This window comes from Acomys russatus, chromosome 5 (assembly GCF_903995435.1).
Source record: "Acomys russatus chromosome 5, mAcoRus1.1, whole genome shotgun sequence".
NCBI lineage: Eukaryota > Metazoa > Chordata > Mammalia > Rodentia > Muridae > Acomys > Acomys russatus.
Genome location: NC_067141.1, coordinates 48,391,139 through 48,415,199, shown reverse-complemented (window position 1 = coordinate 48,415,199; position 24,061 = coordinate 48,391,139). Strand labels below are relative to the sequence as shown.

Here is a 24,061-nt window from a genome sequence, read left to right as displayed (position 1 = left end):
AAAGAACACATTTCTTATCCTAGTAAGATTCCTTATGTGTACTTAGAGTTGATGTACTTTCCCACTCCCAGCCTCCATCATTCTGTCTCTGGAGCTACCTTTTCTGGGTCTGTCCTACAATGAGACTCATGCAGAAGGTGATCTGTTGCATCTGGCTTCTTTCACTGACCATTCTTTCCTTGGGGTGCGTCCGTGGGGTGCAGCATATACCAGCATTTCATTATTTATATTGACATAGCAACCCATTGTAACAATACACCATGTATTTCTATCCACTGGGGGCATTTGGTCTGCCTCTACTGGGAACATTTACGTACAGACTCTGCTGGATACACTCTCACATTTCTCCTCGGTAGGTATTTAAGAGTAGTTTCTGGGTTCCCTCTATGTAGATGTTAAAAGCAACTTTCAGTTGTTTTTCCTACCTGCTGAAATATTTCATATTTCTATCACCAGTGTGTGAGAATGACCTTTATTCTTCTTTCCTAATGAGATAGTCTTACTGTGTAATGCCAGCTGGCCTTGTGCTTGTGATCTTTAATGCCTCCTCAGCATAAATGCTCCACAGCTAGCCCTAATCAAGGCTGTCTACTCTTAGCCTCTCACCTGGTAGTCAGTAACTGCGCTTCCATGTAAGGACAGACTTGTGCAGTCTGGGTAAGAGAGTGGTAAACCTTGCTGAGTCTGTTGGAAAATACTGCCTACCGAGCTTCCATTTTGTACCCAAGTGTTTATTGAATTTGAACAAAGCACACGGGGTCTGGAGGAGGTGCACAGAGATGTGGACACAGGACACAAGCAAGAAAAGGCCCAAGTAGCAAGTTTCCCCTAAGCATTTTGTTTTTGTGGCAGGATTGAGCCAACGCCAATCGTTGGACTGACCCAAATGGTCTGGGAGATGATTCTGTTCTGTAGGAAATCACACTGACCCTTCAAGACAGTGTTTCTTTAAGTGGATAAGAGTATGCCAGAGTTTAAAAAAAAATCCATAAATAGAGTAGCAACTCTGAGCGAATCTGTATAAGACGAGCAACAGTAGAGGGTACAGGAATAGGAAGAGCCTGGCTGCAGGTGAGACCATGAACATTTGCCTGGACAGGTGGATATGTGTAGGAGCCTGGGCTGCGTGGGGCTGCTGGCACCCTGGGCAGGCCCCCTTCTTCCTTGGATGTACAACATTCCTGTTTTTCTCCCCCCTGTGTTCTGAAGCTCTTTTATTTCCTAAGAAAACATTGCTTACTTTAGATTGAGGACTTAAGGTTTGTGGGTTATAAAGGCTCATATAATGCCTGAAGTGCGCTCTTAAAGACAAAGCAAAACAAAAACAGTTCTCTGCTTAGCAGGCGCAAACAGCTTGCTGGATGTGAATTTAAGCAGGTCAAATTGGAAATTCTATTCTAATTCAAAGCCTGTTGCACAGCCCTCTTTATAGATTGGCCATTCAAATGTTTTCCCAGATAGTACAGGGGGATGTTGAGATAAACGGAGGCCAGCGGGAACTAAGAAAGGCAACTGGATGCCAAACTTCACTGATAAGAGGAGTCTCGATAATCTGATGGTTACTTTCTGGTTGGTTTGCTCAAAGATGGAGTGATTAGCCACACCACAAATCCTTTCTATATTGCAGAGCTATGGTAAGAGGCACTTTCTGATGTTTTCTCAAGAAGGTCTGTGGGGCTTCTGTTACTGGAATTAGGCTCATTTATTACAGCTTGAGTTAGCTGAACTGTGCACTCTTCTGAAGGTGTCTTTCTTTCCGTAAATGCTTACGAGGATACCTGCTACGTGCCTGGCATTAGGCTAGTAATGGAGGAACCACATTGGAGGCAGTCTCAACCTTACATTTGAGAAACATTTGCGCCCACTTTTGATGTGAAGCTGCTGCAGGCTGATAGCATCAGACAGAGAGCATGCTGGGATAGGGTGATGGCATGTCTCACCAGTGTTCTCCGTGCCTGTGGCCAGGGATCATTGCCACCCTAGGCTTCAGCAGTACGTTTAGACTGGTTATGAGTTTGCCAGTGTCGGGAGACATTTCATTGTCACAATCTGAGACTGCTAGTGGATTCTGGTGGGCTAGGTTAGGTTGTTGAAATGCACAGAATTGCCTCGGAAACAAAAAGCGATCCAGTGGAAATGCCAGTAAAGAGATTAAGAGACCCTGAGCAAAGAAGATCGTGGCATCATGGCATAGAGAATTCTGTAAAGGCTCTAGCAATGAGCCTCCACTTTATTTACATATTTACACTAATATCATTATTAACATTGGAGAGAAAAGTGGAATGAAGCGAATGTGGCTTCTGAGAACTTAAAGTTGGCAGCTGCAATGAAAACAGCACAGACTTGTCGATGGAGTCTTTCCTGGGGGAAAGAAAGCCCATCCTAAGAGTGTTTCCAGACAGGGCCTCTCTGGGCCCTTGGGGTGGGAGAGTTCTGTGTGTGGCATTGCTGTTTGATTTGTGGGATGCTAAACACACTTACACATATTTGTTAATGCCAGTAACCGTGTCCCCTCCAGCATAATGACAAACCATGGGACATCATGTTCTGTCAAACAGTGCAGAAAGAGGTAACACAGCCCCTGCGGAGAGACTCTAGGAAGAAACTGATCTAGAAATTGGGGTGTATGAGTTCTGATGAGTGAGGTTACTCCTATGCTTTAGAGGAGTACTTCTGTATGTATGAAGTGAGGGACACGGGTCAGGTCAGGGTGCAGGACAGGAAGGAAACCCCGCCATTTTATTTGTCTTCTGTCATTTTTGGAAATGACTCTTTGGTGTATATTTTAAGATTTACACAGTCTGGCTGTAGCAAAAGCATGCAATTTATATAAAAACAAACATGCATTGCTTAGAAATGTGCTCAGCACATCTTACTGAGGAGGCGCCGGGTCAGTGAAGTCAGGGATTCAGGTGTCTTTCCATCCCTGAAGTGGAAGCTGAGGAAGGGGTGTCCCGAGGCTGAGGGCCCATGTATTCACCTCTGGTGAAGGTCACACGGTGTGGTAGACATCTTGGTGACACCGGTGTCACCAAGAAGCAGCCACCCACTGAGTTCCATCTCCGGGCATTTGGAGAGTGGCATAGAGCTTTGGGCAAAAACTGACACATTCCCTTGTCACACAGAGTCAGAATTTTTTTAAAACTGGCAAGCCACCAGGGTTTTTCAAATTATTCTCTACATGAGTGTGGAAAATGCTATTCCCTGACAGAAAATTTGATTCACACTTTACAAAGAGCATGGAGACATGGTTGAATTGCATAATGGCCTCTCACAAAAGGACTCTGAGAAGGAACCGCGTCTTCCAGTCCTGCCTGCACCATCATGAACAGCATCGCAGACTTGTTTTCAAACACCCAGGCTCCTCATCGAGCAGCCTAGTATGACTTTATATTCTTAAGACCCCTCTCTGGAAGCTTCTCAGGTCCATGGTCACTGCTCAGTCCCTCCCCACTGACGTCAGACCAAAACAGACATAGGCCTGTTGAAGGATTAAAACTTCTCCCCGACTGTGGCCGTCTTAAAATTTAGACTCGAAACTCTGTTTGAACTCCATACTCACGCCCCTTGATTAGATTCTCATTTTGTTATTTAGCACAGGAGGAACGTGGTCCTGTGGTCGTCCTGCAGAGCAGCCACGTTGTAGGATTCAGCTAGTTTCTTAGATTACTTAGGTACGGCAAGACTCTGCTTTGGCAACTAGAAGCTTTTCTCCCTGGGGACAGAGGCAGAACGAACACTGCAGGCCTGGTTAGGGCCTGTTCTTGGCAGGCAAGGAGGGTGTGTGATACTGGTAGAACAGGAGGACCTGTCTGTTGGCGTGCAGGATGGCTGTTGAGCTACAAACGCAGCTAGCTGTGCTGTTTTAAGCACCCAGCCATTGGCCCCCAGCTTTGCTCCAAGGACATGCAGTGTTTCTGTGGCTGTTAAGCGTTCGGCCAGATGAAGCCGAGCTCAAGTGACAGAGCCCGTGACCTGAAAGATCTTCAGAAACCATTCTAGTTGTTTCTTCCTCTTATGCCGCCTTCCTTAGAGAGGTAGTTGAGTGGAGTGGCAGAGGGCATGGGCTCAGCCTGCCTGTGCTGGATTCCCCCTGTTCTACCTTAGTAGGTAATATTGGAAGAGCTGCATCCCACCTGCTGATGTGTCCTCACCTGCAATGCCGGCATGAGAAGAAGACCATGCTTGGGTCCCAGCACTGCTTTGCTTTCCAGTTTCAGTGCAGTTAGAAAGATGTCACTAGGTATAATGCGCCTAGTGATTGAGACGAGTACTGTTCTCAACTTGAAACAAAACCAAGCAGGACTCTCTCCAGATCTGTCTGTAAAGAACTCTGTCACCGTCATTTGGGGGTCAAAGGCTTGCTCACTACAGCGTTTCTTCAGTCGTTAGTTGAGGGGTACAGGTTTCAGTCGGGTGAGTCTTGGCTTTGGGCAGAATGGAAATCCCCGGATGGAGGGGGTTCCTTTTGCCTCACTGATGCTGCATAGTTAGGTACAGCCAGCGTGGCCACCTTCCCTTCTCACTCACAGTGCTGTGCCTCTGTGAGGAGGGGGTTGGGGCATCAGGATAGAGCATGGCACTGGCCCTCAGGAAAGGCAATGGATTCTAAATGAGGAAGTGTGTGAGGGCCAGAGGTGGGAAAGATGTGTTGACTTGGTTTGGGTTTGAGGATTTTCTACTTTTTAAGAGGGCTTTCAGGCCCTCTCCTTCCCTGAAAAATGTCCTTGGCTTCAGTGGATTCGAATGTCGGAATAGAGGTGCTAAGCAGTTGCTGTTTATCGGTGTCATAGGTTTGATACCCCCCACCCCTCCCCCGTACAGCATGCCAAGTATCCACATTAAAATGTGAGAACTATGCTAATCTCCCAGTTGTACCCAGATTTGCCAGGTCAGATTTCAATAGGCAGTTCAAACAGTTCAGCTCTGGTGTAAGTTGACCCAGGGTTCATATCTATCACAGATTTTCATGCAGGCCGTTATCACAAGTCTGCATTTTTTTACAGATAGATCATTTCATTTATGGATGGTTCAAACTCCTCATTAGGCCCGTGAATTTAAGGTGTGAAGCCCAGGGTTCCTCCAGCCCATGACACGCAGTGCGAAAGACCATAAAACGGTTCTCTCATTTCATTGACCTTTCTGAGGTCAGGCAGCATGGTGGGGGCCTTCCAAGCTAGCTGCATATACACTGTCTGGGCTTTCCCGGAGCAGACGATAAAGCTGTCTCTGCGTTATCTACCAAGAGGAATTCACAATTTCACAATCTTGCACCTTGCTGTTGGAGATAGTAATTTTATCCGTGGAAAGCCCATCTCTTTCAATGCTAGGAGTCACTAGACAGTCTCTCTGTATCATGGAATGTGGTGAGTTAGGCCCTGTGTGAGCTGCTTTAGCAAGCTTCGGAAGACCCTTGCTAACATCCCCGAGCTTTCTTCCTTCCAGAGCTGAGCGCTTTGATCTGCTCTCTTTTCAACGCCTTCGGTACAACTACAGAAGATGAACTCATCTGCGAATCTCTTTGATGGCCTTCCAGACAGTTCTGTCACAGATTTCCTCAGGTCCAGGGACCAGAAAACAGAGACTTTCTGCCCAAAATCTGAACATGAGGCGATCTTGTATGTTTACCCACTTTCTCTTTCTTACCCCTTCACCTTTTCTCCCTCCTAGACCCTTCTGTCAGGTTTTAAATTAGATTGAAGTATCATGCGTCTTGAAATGAGCAGCGAAGAACTTCAGCAAAGGTAGAACCAGGAGACCAGGCTGTGGGAATGGAGACATTATTGTTCACTTGTCCTCAGAGTCTGCCCAAACTTTCCCCCTTTGTTCATATTTCTTACTAGGGAAATGGTCCACGTTAACCGTGTGCATCCATCCACTGCAACTACGTTACTCAAAATCATTTACAATCCCCTAGATCACCTCGAATTCCGTGGCTTTCATTGTTGAAGCAGCTATGTTGGGTTTACAACTAATGGTTGGAGCCGGGCGTGGTGGCAGAGGCAGACAGATTTTCATGAGTTCGAGGCCAGCCTGCGCTACAAAGTAAGTTCAGGACAGCCAGGGCTATTACTCAGAGAAAACGTGTCTCAAAAAACTAGAACAAACAGACAAAAAAAAAAAAAAAAAAAAAAAAAAACCTAATGGTTCATTCTTGAGTCACGAGGTTCCTAAATTGGATGCTGGTCTGAGGTGAGGCTGGATCCACTTGCCCAGAATAACCCAGCAGAGAGCTGAGATCTCTTTGAGCTCATGGGTTCTCTGCAGCTGCTTTAGCTCCTCAGGGATACTCACTCAACTTTTGGTCCCCAGCTCTGAACTTCCCCTGCTTCAGAGGTGGGTTGTAAAACAGTTCTAGACCTTCACACCAGGAAAAGAGGAAGGGAAAAAATCTTCCTGTGAGCCCCAACTCCATATCTATGTGCATCCACTGACAGGCTAGGTGCCCTGTGATCTAATCTGTCTGGCAGTTTGAGCATTGGCTGAATCCAGCCATTGTTCAACTTGAGAGGCGTGAGATTAGTAGGTGCAGATCAAAGCACACAGAGAGGGAAGAGACTCTTCAGGATGCTGGTGTCTTTGAAATGGGTCGTCATCTGTATTTTTCTTCCTGAAACTCGGTTCTCTGGTCTCAACTCTTTTCTGTCTTGATGCCTCAGATCTTCCTGGTTTCTGTGTACTTGAGTTTCTCTTGTGGGCTCCTTTGCTTGCCAGTCAGCACAGCTTCTCCAAGACCCATAGGCTTTCCTACCATGCTAGCTTTCGTTGGTTATATTCCCTTTGTATCTTTATAGCAGCTGGAGACAGGAATTCCTGAAAATATATCAAATAGTTCAGTTTGCAAAAATAACATATCCTAGAAGGCCTTGTGATATGTGTGTGAAAACATTGTTAGTAGCATTTTCAGAACCCCTCCCCCCAAATTTGTGTACCTGTTTCTTTAATTTGGTACTTTTCTCTCATTTTAGACAGTGCTTTCATTAACTTGAGCTTAGTAGCTATCTAACACACTGGCGATGCCTGATTCTGAAGGTGACATTCCTTATTTGCATCGGTGCTTGTAACTTTCTTTCCACTTCTCTTTTGTTACTGTTGTTAAATGGTAAAATCAAAATAATAGTGAGCACTACCAGCCATGTAATTATACACAGAGGTGAGGAAGTCATCTCTGCCATTGGGGAACATCTGGCTGATTATTTACACAGGATGGGTCAGAATGCCCATTCAGAGTCAGCTGGAGGAAGAAAGTATGCAATCTGTCAGCATTAGAGTAACACGGTTGAGGGTGCCATGAGCCCAGTGGGATGCATGTGGGCCCATCGTATTCCGGCCCATGTCTCAGCAGCTGCCGCAGTGACATCTCTGCAGAAACAATAGTAAAGCACCTCACTGCCCCTGGCATGTCTTCTGCATTCTGAAGGGCAGGCAGAGAAGCCACCATCTTCTCTGCTTTTCCAAAAGGGAAACTCAAGATCATACCTGATATGACCTATGATCGCATCCACACACCTTGCCAATTACTTCTTGGTGTCATGAGCCTGTCCTACCCTCACCACCTCTATCATCACTACTTAACTTTGGTTCCATATACCGTTCAACTGGTAGATTCATTTGAAAGAGCCACCTCCCTTAACTCCTTCTTCACCTGCCTCTGAGGCAGGGGCCAGAAATCCTCTTCTGTACTACACCAGGTAGTAAATATTGCAGGCTTTGCCATCTGCTCTGTGCTATAAGTACTCAACTCTGTCTTTGCCGCTGAAGCCATTGGCATTATGTTAATGGACAAGCATGGCCTGATTACAGATAACGCGCAGGTGTAGAAATATCATCCTGGTACCCCTAAAAATAGATACAATTAAGTGACATGACAACTACAGGATTTTAAAAAAAAACTTTATTTATGGACACCAAAATTTTAATCTTGTATAATCTTTATGTGTCGCAAAAATTGTGACACATAAAATGTGTCTTTTTGTCAGTTTACAGATCTTCAAGACACCATTTTCTCTATGGCAGGAATGAAGCCATCCCCACAGTCAGTCTCTCTCTCATGCTTCACACAGAAAGGTGATGAGCCATTGTGTTGTGACCTTATCGTTCACACAAATCTGAGCTCTATCCTCTCTTGTAGCTATAAGCCCACTCCCATCACGACTACCCAGACAAAAGATGGCCCAAAGACACGTGAGTCAGAAATTCTCCTTTCCTCCCAAATCTGAAGTCCTGCCCTTTGAGACCCCGTTGTACCATCCTAGTACATTGCTTATCTCTAATATTCTAGAACCTAGGGGTCTGTCCCCCTGCAGGACCGATTGCGGCTGTGTATTGGCTAGGATAGTATCTCCTCAGATCCTTTCACCTGAAGGGTTGTTTGTCTCGACTTCCTCTCTATGACCGTGCTTTCTTTTTATAAAATGTAGTACTTTTAATCTTTATTTAAAATCTTTTTAAAATGTAATGACCATTCTTAGCTTCAAACAAAAGTCCCTCAGGCTGCAGGCTGCTGAAGCAGGTTCTTCCTTGTTGTAAGAGGGAGCTAGCCAAAATATAACCAGGAATGTTTGCCATCTACCCAAGGTTTTTCCATCTGGCCATTAAAGAATAAGGTCCCTCTTCCTGAAGGTGGCCCATTGATTTTTCTTTTTTACTCCTTTGGCGTCACAGTCTGTCAGTTCAGATTTTTCCTGCTGCTCTCCAGATTGGTGACTTCCTTACAATTTTCTATCCATCTTGCACTGTCTTTTAGGGGTGTCTTTCTGTTTTCTTCAAATCTTGTCTCTCTGTGTGTGTCTGTATGTGTTCGTGTTCGTGTCCGTGTGTGTGTGTGTGTGTGTGTGTGTGTGTGTGTGTGTGTGTGTGAGAGAGAGAGAGAGAGAGAGAGACAGAGAGAGAGAGAGAGAGACAGACAGACAGACAGACACAGACAGACAGACAGACAGACAGATACACACTATTGCTTTATTTGCTCTGTCAGAGTATTTCCTGCTGGGAAAAAATATGTCTACTCCACTGTGTTCCTGACATCTCACTTTTACTCAGCATCCTGATAAAATGGGCTCTTCATAAACATTTGCATGCATCTACGCATGCGTGTGTGAATGGGCAAATAAATGAGTAAGTGGCATGGTACAGTCAAAGGAGCCAACTTGGCTGTTCTGTTAACAAGCCTGACCAAAGTGTTGCTGGCTTCACAGGTCTAAACGAGTTCTTAGCACGGGGATTGGTTTGGTTCCAAAAGTTTGTTTATAAGTTAGTTGTTTTAGAACTTAGAACATTTCCTAATGCAAATGGTGTTAAAAATTTAGGCTCAAGTGTTTAGTCCAGTCCATAAGAAGATTATTTGACACATTCGGTTGAAATAAAATTAGAAAATAATATTTGATATTGTAACCTTTAAAATTTATTAAAATCTTTTCTGCATGACCATCCCTGTGTTTCCAGTACTTAGGAGATGGAGGCAGGAGGATGACTGTGAGTTCAATGTCAGCATGGGATACACTGTGAATTCTAGGCTAGTCTGGGCTTCAGAGGTATAGAGTGAATCCCGGAGTGAACTCAATATCCATCTGCCTGTCTGTTTATATGTGTGTTTGCATGTATGTAAGCATGTGTGCATGCATGTATCTGTCATCTATCTAAGCTCTTTAGATCATCAGAAAAAACTGAGTGCTTCTTGCTCATATATGTTAGAAATTAAACAAAACTGAATGAAGAAACAGGTCTATTGTGTATAAAGAAAGTAGATGAATCTGAAAATTTTTATGAGAAATGAATACTATAAGCATCTTTCTCTTTACTTTTAAGGATTTCAGGCATGTATACAATGAAACTGATAATCTCTGCTCCCCCATTTTCCCCTCCAAGTCTCCTTGTACCCCTTGCCCCCCAACACATTCCTTGTTAGCTTCAGGTATTTATTTGTCATAAGCCACTCATCTGGGTAGTGCAGCCATTGTACATGAGTATGGGCTCATGGGAAGCTGACCAGTAGCGACATTCTCAAAAAAGAATGATTTGCCTTCTCCACCAGTTACCAGTTTGGCAGAAGCTCTTCACTAAGGAGTGGGGTTTGTACTGGCCTGGTCTTGATGTTCTCTGATCTTAGTGGTCGTGCTGGGATTAGTATAGATGCCTTGTTTAGGACTGAGCCCAGAAACTCGGTATTTTAAAGATGATTAATTCTCTTCTGTTATTTTTGTTATACTTCAAAACGTACAGATTTCTTGCCTTTCTAAATATTTATCATGAGAGCATCTTTTGGGTTCATTTGAAATATTACAGACACATTTTAGAGGCAAAAAGTTTTAACCTAAAAGTCTTACTTCTAACTTTCTTTTGCAAAATGGTGCTTTGTCTTGATTCTTTTTTCTCTTCCCGCTTCCGTCTTTGTCTGTGAGTCATCAGTATTTTTCTTGTGGTCTTTAGTTCCCTGGACCTTGGCTGAGAGAAGAGGCAGGTGCCAGCGAGGTAAGCAGTATCACTAAGCACCAAGTCATTCCTGGTTATTAATTGTTAGATCTGTCCTCTATTCAACATGTATTGATTAAAGTGTGCTTTAAATGAAATGCAGAAAACTGGCATCTGTGACAGGAAGAGGGTTTGGAAGGACAAAGGGAAGTGGGAGAGACAAAAAGGAAGTTTGAAGAGGTCAGAAGCCACGAGGATCTAGGTAGGGGAGTATGCTAATATAAAACCCTTACTGTATAGAAACGGTTATATATGTATATGTTACACACACACATATATTGTGTGTATGAGTGTTTTGTCTCTGTGTATGTATGTGTACTATGTATGTACCTTGTGCCCATGGAGGCCTTGTGTCCATGGGGGCCAGCTACTGTGTGGGAGCTGGGAACAGAGCTGTCATTTCCTACAAGAGCCACAAGCATTCTTAATGGCGGAGCCATCAGTCTAGCTCTGTAACAGCTTCTGAAATAGACAGGTAGGCTCCTACAGAACTCCACTGTCATACACCAGGCATGTGTAGTTACCTATTTTTCCATGTATATAGACATATATTAACATTGTTTTTCCAAACCTGGATTGCATGTGGCCTCATCAAATTGAAAGCTTCTGAGTGGATGTACACCATTACTTTTGTGTGTCACTGAAAAGACACTGTCGGTTTGGCTTCCGTAGCCTGTGCCAGGTGTGTATTCTGACTGGGCTTCTGCTGCCAGTCTCTACTTTCCCTGCCTGCCCCTGGAGCACATATGTGGTCTCTCTCTGGTCTTCTGGCTTTCACATTTGGATCTGGCCAACAGGGGGCCTCTGCAGGAGGGACTGAAAAGAGCAAGGAAGAGGATTGTCCTGTACCTTGCCTGAAGGACACCCTGTACCAACTGTGCCCTAAGATAGAAGGGCACTTTCTTATCTCCGTGACTGTATTTCTCTTTCTTCAGTCTGACCTTTCTTTTTTTTCTTTTTTTTTTTTTCCATTTGTTCCTTGGTAAATTTCCCACTTACGAATGCCAGTGAGAGCTTGCCCTTCCTTGTCTTCTGGAACTCTGAGACACTAATCACAGGTTGTAAGATGGGTCCTGATTTCCAAGATGTTGAAATGTGCTGCACTAAAAATTGGTATTCTACAACCTTTTTTTTCCCCCATGCAAAGATGCATATGTTAATGCAAAGTCAGGTACTCACAAACTCTTATGAGCTTTGATTATAGTAGTCACCCCAATGTCTGTTAAACAAAACAAGCAATATCCACATAAAAATGCTCTTCAGTAGTAGTAAAGAATGTCTCCTGGAAAAATTGTTACATGGGTAAATTGCAAACAGTATACATGAAAGTGGCCAGATAGAGATTTTCATTATCTCTTGATTTATGGGTTAAGAAAGGTGAAATAAATAGAGACAAAACATTGACTGCAATGGTCCCAGAGGGTCAGGAATTGGGATTAACTTTATACAGGCATCTTGAATTCTGTTGGGGTGATGGTAACACTCTAATCTAAAGCATTATAGTTACACAATTCGGTAAAATGACTTAAGAACAATTGAGTTTGGTGCTTAAAAAGTCAATTATGATTGATAAATTGCATTTCAACAAGGTTGACTTTGAAGAAGTATCTATTAGACATCTTAAACATTTCTCTTTTAAAATTTGTTTGCTGTGAATTTCATGTATACAATGAGGTAAGATGATCACATTAACTCAGATTAGTTTTCCAATTTCCCCTTAGGTTTCCAACATATTTTCCTCTCAACTTCATGCCTCCTCTTCCTTCTCATTAATTAAAAGGATACACTAAGTCCAATTAGTGCCGCCCATATATGCATGGGTATGGAGAATGGAAAACTTGGCCATCGAATAGACACCAAGAGAAGACTGAGTCTCTCTCAGTAACTGTCGTCAACTGCTAGTCGGTCGTTCTTCACTTAGGCCTCCGGAGCTCCATGCTCACCTGTGCTGCGCTTTGACTGGCTTGATGTGCTGCAGACAGCCACAGCTGCTGGCAGTTGGTGGACACAATAGCTACATCATGTGTAGGAGGCAACTCTTTTACAGTTTTCCTCTCCGTCCTCTAGCTACATGTTCTCTGCCTCATCTTCTGCAATGTTTCCTCTCTCTCTCTCTCTCTCTCTCTCTCTCTCTCTCTCTCTCTCTCTCTCTCTCTGTGTGTGTGTGTGTGTGTGTGTGTGTGTGTGTGTGTGTGTAAGTTGTTAAAATGTCCCACTGAGGACTAAACAATCCTAGTCACTTATTCTGAGCAGTTTGGCCAGTTGGAAGCCTCTGCACTGATTGCTTCCCAATTCAAAAAGAAGCTTCTCTGGCCAAGTTTGAAAGCAGCGTAAACCTACGGGTATAAACATAAATGTTTAGAAGGCAAAATGTGACAACATGACCACGTAGTAAGATCAGTAGTAGACTCCACCTAGGCCTTATAACCTCCCCAGCCTTGGGTTTTGACCTTGTTTAGAGTACCTGACATGAATTCTCTCCTATTGGAGCACAGTGCAAATCCAATCAGAAAGCATTTGGTTACCCCATAACAGTCATGGTACTGTTAACACCAGTGGGCACAATGCCTGGTAAGTTGGTATTGTAGCATGAAGGGTTCAGTGCTTGGTAAGACCACTGCTGTTCACTCCACCCCGCAGCAACTTGCACAACACTTTCTGGCTCCACATGATAGCATGGCAGCTGGGAGGAAATTCCCCAGGAAATTTGACATTTTCCAGAATGTGTGATGTTTTTTGGCAACAACAGTGTCTTCCATTTAGTCTGGTGGATGACGATGAGCAATGGGTACCTTCTAATTGTAACGGAAGTATGTTGTGCTTTTGTATCTAATCCTGTTTCCTGCCATTCATTATTGATGACTTTATGGCAGAAATCTACTTGCATGAAAGCATGGAAAGTAATTGCAGACTTTGTCAAAGATTGTGCAGGGGAGATTTAGTGCCTACAGCACCTCTGTTGCCTTAACTCTCTGAAGCTTGGCCCTCCAGCCAGGACCCTTGTCCCCAGCATCCTTCCTATTTGTTACTCACTGCCAGTTGAGCTGCTGTTTGCTTTCTTGTAAGCACACGTATTCATCATGATTGACGCACAGTAGGTATATCTGCATCAGTCAGACCTCAGTTCTAGTGGCTCCTTCATCTCATACGCACATTCTGTGGGTTTATCCAAACATCCCCAACAAAACCAAGTCTCTCTCTTTGGTGGTGTGTATTCTAATACAACTGCTATGAAAAATAAGATAACAAACACCACACACATTACTTCTGTTTGATTGCTGTGTAGTCTTTCATCTCAGGGATAGAATAAATTTTTTATCATGTTTTCTCCTGAACAATGCCTTTGTGCAGTTCCATATCTTTATGTAAGGCTATATGGGCTCTTTATTGTTGAATTTAGATTAGACTTAGTGTTCATGAACAAATTGTTTAATCCTTGTTCTCTCTATTGCCAAGGATAAACAACAGTTGGCTGTAATAGCGTATATTCTTGTTTTGGACGGTGTGATTAATTACATATAAATATTATTTCCTGTTAGGTGACCTTTTTAGTAAAAATAACCCAAAGTTTTTTTTTAAGGCTTCAAATTAATTTTCCCTGGAACTTGTTTCCTTCATAAATGGAAGGTCAATTTTCATGTTCCCCAATGATTTTGATTTCCAATGATGATAATGATAAAAGGCATTGAAATTTCCTACATAAAGTTAAAATGCAGTTAAAGCTTAGATGAGTTAGTTAGCTTAATTAAAATGCCTACTGTGTGACAACAGTACATTAGAAGAGTCATGTGCAGGTCTCTACCCTCAGGATCTTAATGACTAGTGACAAGTCTGACATAGAAACCGTGACCCATAAAAGAACCAAGCAAGTAACCTTCAGGATCCGATAATGGAGAGGAAACATATGTAACTAGTTTGATGAACTTAAAATTAACAAAGTAGAATGTGATATAGGGAGTATTGTTTTTTAAGACTTTCACAAGGAATAATAATCTTTAAGTTAAATTTATTATTGTGTGTGTGTGTGTTTGTTGCACATATCCACAGGTGTGGCTATCAGAGGACAACTTTCAGGAGTTGGTTCATAAAACTCAGGTCATCAGACTTCTAGCTGTGCTTTTACTCCTTGAACTGTCTGATTAAATGTAAGAAAAAGTTGGATCTTTGGGTTGTTTCGAAAAGAGCCCTTTGAAATAAAGCTAACCATTAATCTTAATTTACAAAGTGAGAAAGAGACTAGTAAAGGGGGCTTTGTAAGAACACACAGCTTGGGGTAAAGGTGCTAGGACTCTGATAAAAGGCCCTGAACTTACAGCATGGCTGCCTCATCTGATTTGTGCTGACCACACATAGTCACCTATGGGAGGAAGTGTAACTACCAGAGAGTCCTGGAGACTGGCAGAATGGCAGGCCCTGCTGAAGAACAAGCACCCTGTTAAAGTCTCTGTTCACTGATTTCAGCCGGATGGAACTAATTAGACTGCTCTGATCAAAATAAACAAGGACATTAACAATTTCCGGAGGACAAAATGCTTATTAGAATTTTTAAATTCTCTGCTTATCTCCCCATTGGCACATGATAACTGTAAATCTGCACCTAAATAGTGGATGTACCTGGGTCTGTACTGATGGCTCTTGCCTCACCACCTCCCTACTGCGGCATCATGAACAATTTTGCAACCCAGTGGTTTAAAACAATACGTAATAGTTTTCACCATTCCATGGATCAGTGGGGTTGCTTCTTGTAGTCTGGCCTTGTACCAGCAGGAGTAGCATGGTCTAGGATGACTTCACCTTTCTGAGCTCCAAGCTACTGTTACCAGTTTAAAGGTGCTTTCTTGAGGCCCTTAATCTCAAGGACGCTTAGCCCAGACTTCTGTATATGCAGATCTTGGCTCTCTCAGTAGCATGTGATCTCATGTGTGCTCCAAGAATCTCTGTGTGCTCTAATGGAAGACTCTTGGTAATGGCAACTTTAGCACTGTATAGACGCTATCTCGGTATATGCTTGCGAATCTACACAGAGAGTGCAGCTTCTGTAAAAGGCTGTGATTGGTGGGAAAGTCTCTTGTAGTAGGGAGAATAGGCTGATGCCCATTCATAAAGGATGGCTGTCCACTCAGCTCATGCCTCCTACCTTGGGTACAGACAACTCTACCTTAATTCTGAAGGGCACTGCAAAGACAGCTAACTCCTCATCTCCAAAATAGTGCCAACTGTGTGCCATATTTAGTAGGATCTTAGTTAGGGTTTCTGTTGCTGTGCCATGACCAAGCCAGCTCTTATAAAGGAAGGCATTTAAGTGAGGCTGGCCTTCAGGTTTAGCACTTTAGTCATTATCGTGATGGTGGGAAGCCTGGCGGTGTACAGGCAGATATGGAGCTGAGAGTTCTCCATCTGGGTCTGCAGGCAGCAGGAAGAGAATGCCACACTGGGCCTGGCTTGAGCGTCAAAGACCTCAGATCCCACCCCCAGTGACACGCTTCCTCCAACAAGGCCACACCTACTCCAATAAGGCAACACTTCCTAATAGTGTCATTCCCTGGCGACCAAGCATTCAAGTACATGAGTCAACAGGGGCCATTCCACAGGTCATATGGCACAGGGAATATCATTTGATCCCCAAATAACCATATAAAGCCTTATGGGGAGGGAGCCCCAGTGGTGATGAGGAAACAGAGACCAAGGACAGATGATCAGTCTAGACCTGCACACAGCTTGAGAAGGAGTCGGAGGCAGTGTTCTTTGTGCTGTTATTGTTTGTTGTCCTGTTGTAGTCCATGAGGTAAGCAAGTTGCAGTGCTATTATGAGGTAGGGTTACTGCTGATCTAGGCTTGCAGTGGCTTTGAGCAACAGGCTGCCAGGTGACTCTGCACCATAACATTTTGCTTCAAAGTCTCCCCGGCACCCACTCTTTTACTATACACAGCCTTTTTGCACCCCACGTTGTTCACTGTCCTAGGATCACAGCTGATCGCTGGGTCCCCATAGCTCAGCCTTGATACGGGAGAGCCAGAGGACACTCTGAAGCAGGTGTCTAGTCACTGGAAACGCACCGGGTAGATATATCCAAAAAGATGACGTTAGAGCCATGGAGAAATGGTGTTTCAGTTTCAAACCTACCTTTTCATAAATAGTCCGAAACTGGTGGTTCATTGCTGTCCTTAGAAAATAATTTAAAATGACCATTTGAAATTATATTTCTCTTCTGTGGAAGGTTGTGTGTGCACTGGGCTAAAGACTAGAGAGATTTATTGACTTACCCAAACTGAGAACACTATGAGAGTGAAAGGGGCTGGCTGCTGTTAATAGTAATGCCCCCTAAAACTCCACGTGGACAGGGAGGGACACACAGAAACCTACAAGGGGGTCTGGGGTGGAGTGGGGGGTAGGGTGACGTTAGAACACAGTGACTCTGAAAGATTGGATTGCTTGTATATATTGTAGAACCTGACAATAATTTGTTTTAGGCAGTTGTCTTAGCTTAAGGACTCTTTAAAAGGAGGAAGAGGAAGAAGAGCAGGTGAAGGAAAGACATACTTGGTTGTCTTCAGGGCAAACTTGAAACTGGGCAAGAAGAGTTTCCGTTGCTCTGCTGGCTCCGGACTCTCAAACCACCATGTCAGTTCTCCTGCTCGGATGGCACACTTGGATTCTGTCTTCCATTCTGGACATTATAAACTACCCAAGTATAAACAGCTTTAATGAAGCAGTAAGAGATTGAGGCGAAACAGTGTCCAAAGTGTAAATTCTTGCACCCACCGTGACTCAGACTGAAGTGTGATTTTTCTGTGATTGCAGAATGGTTGTTTGCCAAGTTATATCACAAAATCTCTGGTGATTAAAGCCCTAATAATTCTCATTATCTCTAGACATCTTATTTTTAAATTATTAGAAACTGTAAAATATAAACCCAAATAGAAAACCTCTTTTGAATTCTTAAACTTATTTAATTAATAAGTGTTTTGTGCTCAATAGCCTCAAAGATACTTGTTTCTTTCTGTCCTTCCCTGCCTCCCTCCCTCCCTTTTTTTTTTCTTCCTTTTTTGAGACAAGGATTCTCTGTGTAGCCCTGGCGTTCCTGGAACTCATTCTTTAGACCAGGATGGCCTTGAACTCAGAGATTCTCCTGTCTCTGCCTCCCAAGTGCTGGGATTAAAGCCATATGCCACCACTGCCTGGCAATATTTGTTTCTTTTTAGAAGACATTTCTTTCATAAAATGTTGCCAATGGATAATGGGTTGAGGGTACATTCCCTGAAAAAAGTCATTAGTGAAGACTTCTGGTTAACCTGCATCCACTAGAACACTTCTCTACACTTAAAAGTGATTCCGTTAACTTGAGCTTCTATAAGAGATTTGAATTTGTACTTCTTTGTTTTTTTTTATTATAAACCTTTGACATGGCTTATATTAACACTTAGGTATTTGGACTTTTGAAGGTCCAGTAGTCCAATTGGACTATAGAGGTCGTGTTCTAGGCAAAGCCTAGAAATAAAAGCAAAATTTAGCATACCACAGCTCTTTATTTGCATTTGGCAGTGTGGATGGTCTGTGGATGGGTCTAGCTATAGTTTGTCTGTGAATCCCCTACCAGTCCCCAGCTCTTCCTTCTCCCGACTTGGTGCCTTAAGAGTCAAATATCTTTGTACTCGGTCTAAAGGATGCTTATGAACGGTGTGTGTTCATGCAGCTTCCTATGTAGGCCCACCTACTTCCTTTGTAGGCGAGAAGTGTGACATAGAAGAGCGAGCAGGTGCTCAGGCAGTGAAAACAGGAGAGTGAAAACTGGAGCGTGCTCACACTGACCATGCCACCATGGATCCCCTGAGGCAGTCTCTAGCCTACCGGCTCCTCCTGTATCGTGCACCAGCCACAGTCATTCTTGCCTGCTGTGGAGCAGGAAATTGTCTTCAGGATTGAAAGCAGCTGTATGAAAAACTGCACAGAAATGTTGGGCTTTTGAGGAGGGACAAAATAATGGCTAGGTTGGCCCCATAAATCTAGGTGTTTCCCTGAAGGTAGTGGTTGGTAATCAATGTGCTTTGACTCTCGCCTTCAGCAGGAAGGACCGGGGAAGAAATAATTTCACATTGATTCCAGGCGTCCGGGACAGAAGCTGTGATGGGAGTTTGTGAGCTGTGAACAGCGGCTGTGGCGTCACGGGAACTAGTCAGCTTTGGGAATGCACTGCTGCATTGCCCGTTCAGTGCTACGGAGTGCACTTTCAGAGAGGAAAAGTAAACACCCAGATACCCAACCTAGGAGACACCCACGGGGAATTTCTTACCTTGTGTCCTGGACGCTGGCATTCCACAGTTGTTCAGTCTCAGTGTGGTTTCAAGGTTTCCCTTTGCACCATAGCAATCTTAGAAACCAGCAAGCTCCAGGCGTTTTTTCATTCTTTCAGAATCACAGCGTTTCTCTGGGGCCTGGAGCATCAGGAGAAGTTGGGTACATCTCACCTGAAGTTTTTAGTGTTTTATTTGCTTGTTTATTGTTTGTTATTTGTTTGTTTTTGCTTTAAAAAAAAATCAGGCTCTATGGCAGAGTTCTTTTGACCGTGTCAAGCCAAGCTTGGAAGATTCTGACCTATGTGCCACAACTAGTCTCAATGAATGGCAAGATCAAGGTTTAGGATGTGTGGCCAGGTCCTGTGGGCCTCCTGTCTTGTTACATTGCTGTGCCTTAGAGAGAGAGGGGTAGGGGTAGGGGGAGGGGGGAGGGAGGGAGGGAGGGGGGGGGGAGAGAGAGAGAACTAATCACATCAAACAGTAGTGACTTATTCTGTTGTTTGGTTTATCGCGTTGATGGAAGATATAACTCACTGTGAAAGTTCTGGGGGCGGGGTTCCCATTCATTGACAATGATAATGTAAAATTAGGTATCCATGGCTTCTGGGGTAAAATGTGCTGACCTCACTACTATCTAGTATTCACTGACCACTCTGCTAGAAATTAATTCAAAACATAACAAAGGAAATACACATAGACATGTTATCTGCAGTGGCTTCTTCCTTCCTTCCTTCCTTTTTGTTTTTGTTTTCAAGACAAGGTTACTCTGTGTATCCCTGCCTGTCCTGGACTTGCTTTATACACTAGGCTGGCCTTGAACTCACAGCGATCCGCCTGCTTCTGCCTCCCGAGTGCTGGGATTAAAGGCGTGTGCCACCACACCCTGCAGTGGCTCTTTTCTTAAGGGGTGGGGAAAAAAAATCTCTACATTAAATCCTTAGCAGTTAAAGAATAACTAAACAAAACTGTTAACTTTTGTAAAGTAACATGTTAAAAATAAATTTACAAATGTTTTTAAGGTGGTAAAGTAACAAATGCGTGACTAAATGAGTAGAATTTTATGTCACCTCTCATAACACCTTAAACATTGGTTTAAAGAATAGACTACAAGGAAACTGCCCCAGGAGGCTGTGGTTCCTTCCAGACAATGGGACTGAAAGTCATTGCTGTTTCTCTCCCAAGGCTTCACAAACATTCTCACATTGAATGTGTGCTACATTTATGAGAGTTAAGTGAGTTTTTGTCTTTCTGACAGTTTCCCTGAACTTGGAACCAGGATCTTGGTCCTGGCTATTTTATGATATAATCCAGGAATGAGGAAAGGCGAGAGCCCGACTTCCATCTCAGAGTTTGGCTCCACAAGCAATAAAGATTTCCTTGTATCATTTGGCACAGTCAGCGGTCTCCGTTCAGAGTTGTGGCCGAGTTAGTGTGCCAGCAGCCAGGCTCGCTCTTCAGGAGAGACCTAGGCTTCATGGGAGTTCTGCTCTAACCTTTACTGTCAGTGGGTCCCTCACCCACGGCAAACATCTCTGAGCACCAGTTTTCTTATCCAACAAGTGTAGATTATGATCCCTTCTTCATGGTGGCGAGGAATGCTCTGTATAATTCACAGCAGGAGTTATACCGAAAAGGCCCATCCACATTTGCCACATAGCCTTACTTTCTCTGGTTCCCTGTCGCGGGTTATGGGAGCTGCATATGGAAAGAAAGCACTGGACGCTGAAAACTCATTGCCTGTGCAATGCAGTGAGGACTTGAGTAGATATAATCCTAAGAAGAAGGGGAAGATCATCCCACAAACAAATGAGAGCAACAAATGGCACCTCCAGATGTCCAAGAACTACCAAGCGCCAAGGTTACAAAATGTGTGTGTATTAATCTGTGCTTCGTAGAGGACATACAAAACAAACAGACATCTGTCTTCTATAGCTGGAGGTCCAGACTTTTGTTATCTCTAGGTGGGTAGGCTGTGGGGCTTTGACAGGAGAAGTTCCAGGACCACGGAGAGGAGGTCTCTACTCTGCTGTCACTCACGCACTGTCCGTTACCCTCCCACCCTGTTTTCCTTCTTTGTCTACTGAGAAAATAGCTTTCATGTATTTCATTTTGTAAAAATAACAATCATACATGTGTGTTTGTGTGTGTGTGTGTGTGTGCGTGTGCGCGCGCGTGCATGTGGTGGAGTAGGGGATCTAGCCCAGGGCCCCTTGCATGCTAGGCAAGTGCTATCTCCCTGAAGAACTATAGATTTAACGCTGTCAACAAATTTGTGATGCTTGCTTAAATAAGTGTTCTGAAAAAAAAGTATCTGAGCCGGGCAGGCACAGGCAGGAGGATGGTTTATCTTGGGTCAGTCCTAACTACGCGGTGTGACACTGTCTCATTTTAAAACAAACAAATAAACAATGAGAGTAGAGAACAAATCTGAGATCATCAATTTGACAAAGGGAAACCCAGCCATTTGGTTCACGGCTGTGGAGGCCTTGCTGCTTCAGAAACTGTGTTGAGGAACACATCATGGTGTAGAGCAAAGCCGTTCACTTCCCGAGCAGGGAGCAAGGAAGGAGGAAGTAAACAACCACTGCTCTGCAGTCCCCTGCATGGCTGGCTAAGCTTCTTGTGCTCTGAAGATTTCTCACTGCAGCACCTGTGAAGGTTCCTGCCAATTTCCAATAACAACGAGCCGAGAACTCAGCCTTGTACGCAAGTCTGTACGTGGTAGTTAAGAGCCAAGCCACAGTACATTTGCTTTTTAACGAGGTTGTTGGAAGAAGAGTGGTGACGTTCCTGTGGATGGAACCTCAGGTCCAGTTAGTACGGGAGGATTTTCCTATAAAAAGGCTTTGAGGCTGCTTCTGTGAAGACACCTCCTACTTAAACTGTTTACTTTTTTAAAAGGAGGAGTGTTGAGCTCAGAAGACCGTGTCCTTGCAGGGATCCCACCACAGTCAATTCATTGCCCTCTGAGGCTCTTCCCTTTGTCCCCTTGACCTGTTTCTGAATCATAACACCAATCCTCATATCTCCAGGTAAATTTACATGAAGGCAGTCCGTTGTAGAATTTTTTTTTTCCCCCAGGCTTGATGATGGCTCATGTTAGAGGAACCTAAAATTAAATCTGGTCAGATGCCAATATATAAATAAAATGGAAGTGAATCATTAATTATTAAAAATGGAATCACTGCACACTGCCGTTTGGATCATAGCCCGGGAACCTGGATGAAAGATTGGCACTCAACTTGAGGATGAATTAGCTGCAGCGCGGGATTTAAAAGCCAGTATTTCCAAAGGAACAATTAATTAAACAGGAAGGTTAATTCGCAGTTTATAGACTTAGCATCTGCTTGTTTAGCTTATGCAATAAAAAGCAAGCTAGCAGTAGATTTATAAAAATGTCAGCTAGATAATTGATTATATAGACATATATCACATACAAGCAGCGATCACTCTTGCATAATTTAGTTTTCCTTTCTCTCTGGTGATCTTCGCTAACATACTGATTTAGAGCAGTTGGTAGTGCCTGTAAGATGTATTTTAGGATTTAAATATTCTAAGACGAAAGAATCAATGTACCTTTTGTATGGCGTTTTGTCACTGGAATTTCAGGAACATTTAAAAAAAATCATTGAATTGAAAATACCTACGTTTCTCTTGGCATGTCTAAATAATATTTTTGAGCTGAGGTGATAGGCTGGATTGTTTTCCCAAGTATATTACACTCAAGGCCTGTTCAATTTGCTGCTAACTAGGATTTAAATGCACTTATTGTAACACAAAGAAATACGTGTGACTGATTAATTCTTTCCTTTGTCATAGTGGCCATTATTCAGTGGGAGCGTGCTATTATTCAATTACTCTGTCCTAAAGATAGTTCCTACTGCAAGAAGTCTGGCTTACATGTAGAGCTTCTTAGAGAGGTCTAAGTATACTGAAGGCTGAGAGTCAAAATTTGAGATAATAGTGTGGAAATCTAAATGTTTTTTAATATTTTGCTTAGAGCAATGTTTGGATTATTTTTCTCTCTGGAAGAGAGAGAAAGAGGGTGGGGGAACATGTACATGTGTGCACGTACACACACACACACACACACACACACACACACACACACACACACACACTAACATTAATGTCTTCTGCTAAAGGCCCAAGAACACAAATCATTTGCACAAAGCCTCCTCCAGCATTCCCAGTGACACATGGTTTGGACAGAGAACCTGTCAATAACGTTGATTCTTTCAGAGGCATCTCATCCTTAGGGATCACTTCTTGTGTTAAAATGTATAGTTCCCAAATATAGTAACACACTTGCCTGTAATTAGAATATCAGGAACGTGTGAAAGACTTATTTGTTCAAATTTACTATTCCCTGCCTCTTTCTCAGAAGTGTTTAAAAAGCTCTTTAACAAAAAGAAAAGGAGACATATATGCCATGGTTAGTAAATAGAAAGAACTGGAGGCAAATTAGAGGGTGAGGATAAGGATGATAAAATAGGAAACAATTTACCAGCTGAACTTTGAGAATATTAAGGGCATTAAGGATTTAATCTTTCATACAAGACTTTACTGTAATTTGGATGCCCGAAGGCCATGCGTGCTCTCCACCTCCTTGAATTCCTGTCTTGCTACTTCTTTCAGTGGTGTTGGTATGACATCTTCCCACCCTACTTTTGTCCAACTTGAAGACAAGATTAAAGTACACAGCGAGTTACTGACGGGTGCAGAGATTGAGTTGTGAGGCTTCTGGGGGCAATAGTCAGTGGGTGGAATGTGGTCCTCAGCTGTTTTCTTAGATCTATAGAGGGTTAAAACAATACAGAGCTAAAACATTCTGAAAGGCTTTCATGTAATAACTCAGACTTACAGCCTATTCTAGAAAACAGAAAGAACAGCTAGATACATGGCCTGCTTTCCCACATGTTCACATGGTATTTCCATGTGCCTTAGATGGTATTTGAACTGTATTTATTGCCTGACCTCAGGGTGCATGAGTATATGACAGCCATTGCTTTGAAAGAATTCCTGTCTTCCTGACTGTGGCAAGGGCTATGTTTTATATATGAAACTTGTCTCCTAATGCTTTTCTGTTTGCTTGCTTGCTTGTTTGTTGGCTTGTTTCCATTTTGTTTTGCCTTGCAGTCTTGCCCTCCTCCTTCCAGTAGGAGTGCACTTAGAGTTGTGTGTTGCATGGTTTACTGCAGGTGATGCTTCCCCATTTCCTGTTCATCCACACATGCATTTCTGGTTGTATCATGTCTAGTGATGAGTTCGGGTTCAGACCGTTCTGCTCAATAATTAT

General features: G+C 43.3%; 1 protein-coding gene across 2 annotated transcripts in view; it reads left to right on the top strand.

Annotated features, from left to right (window-relative positions):
* Glis3 (GLIS family zinc finger 3) overlaps nt 1-24,061 on the top strand; it is a 407,159-nt gene that overhangs the window by 56,279 nt on the left and 326,819 nt on the right. The window lies entirely within an intron of this gene.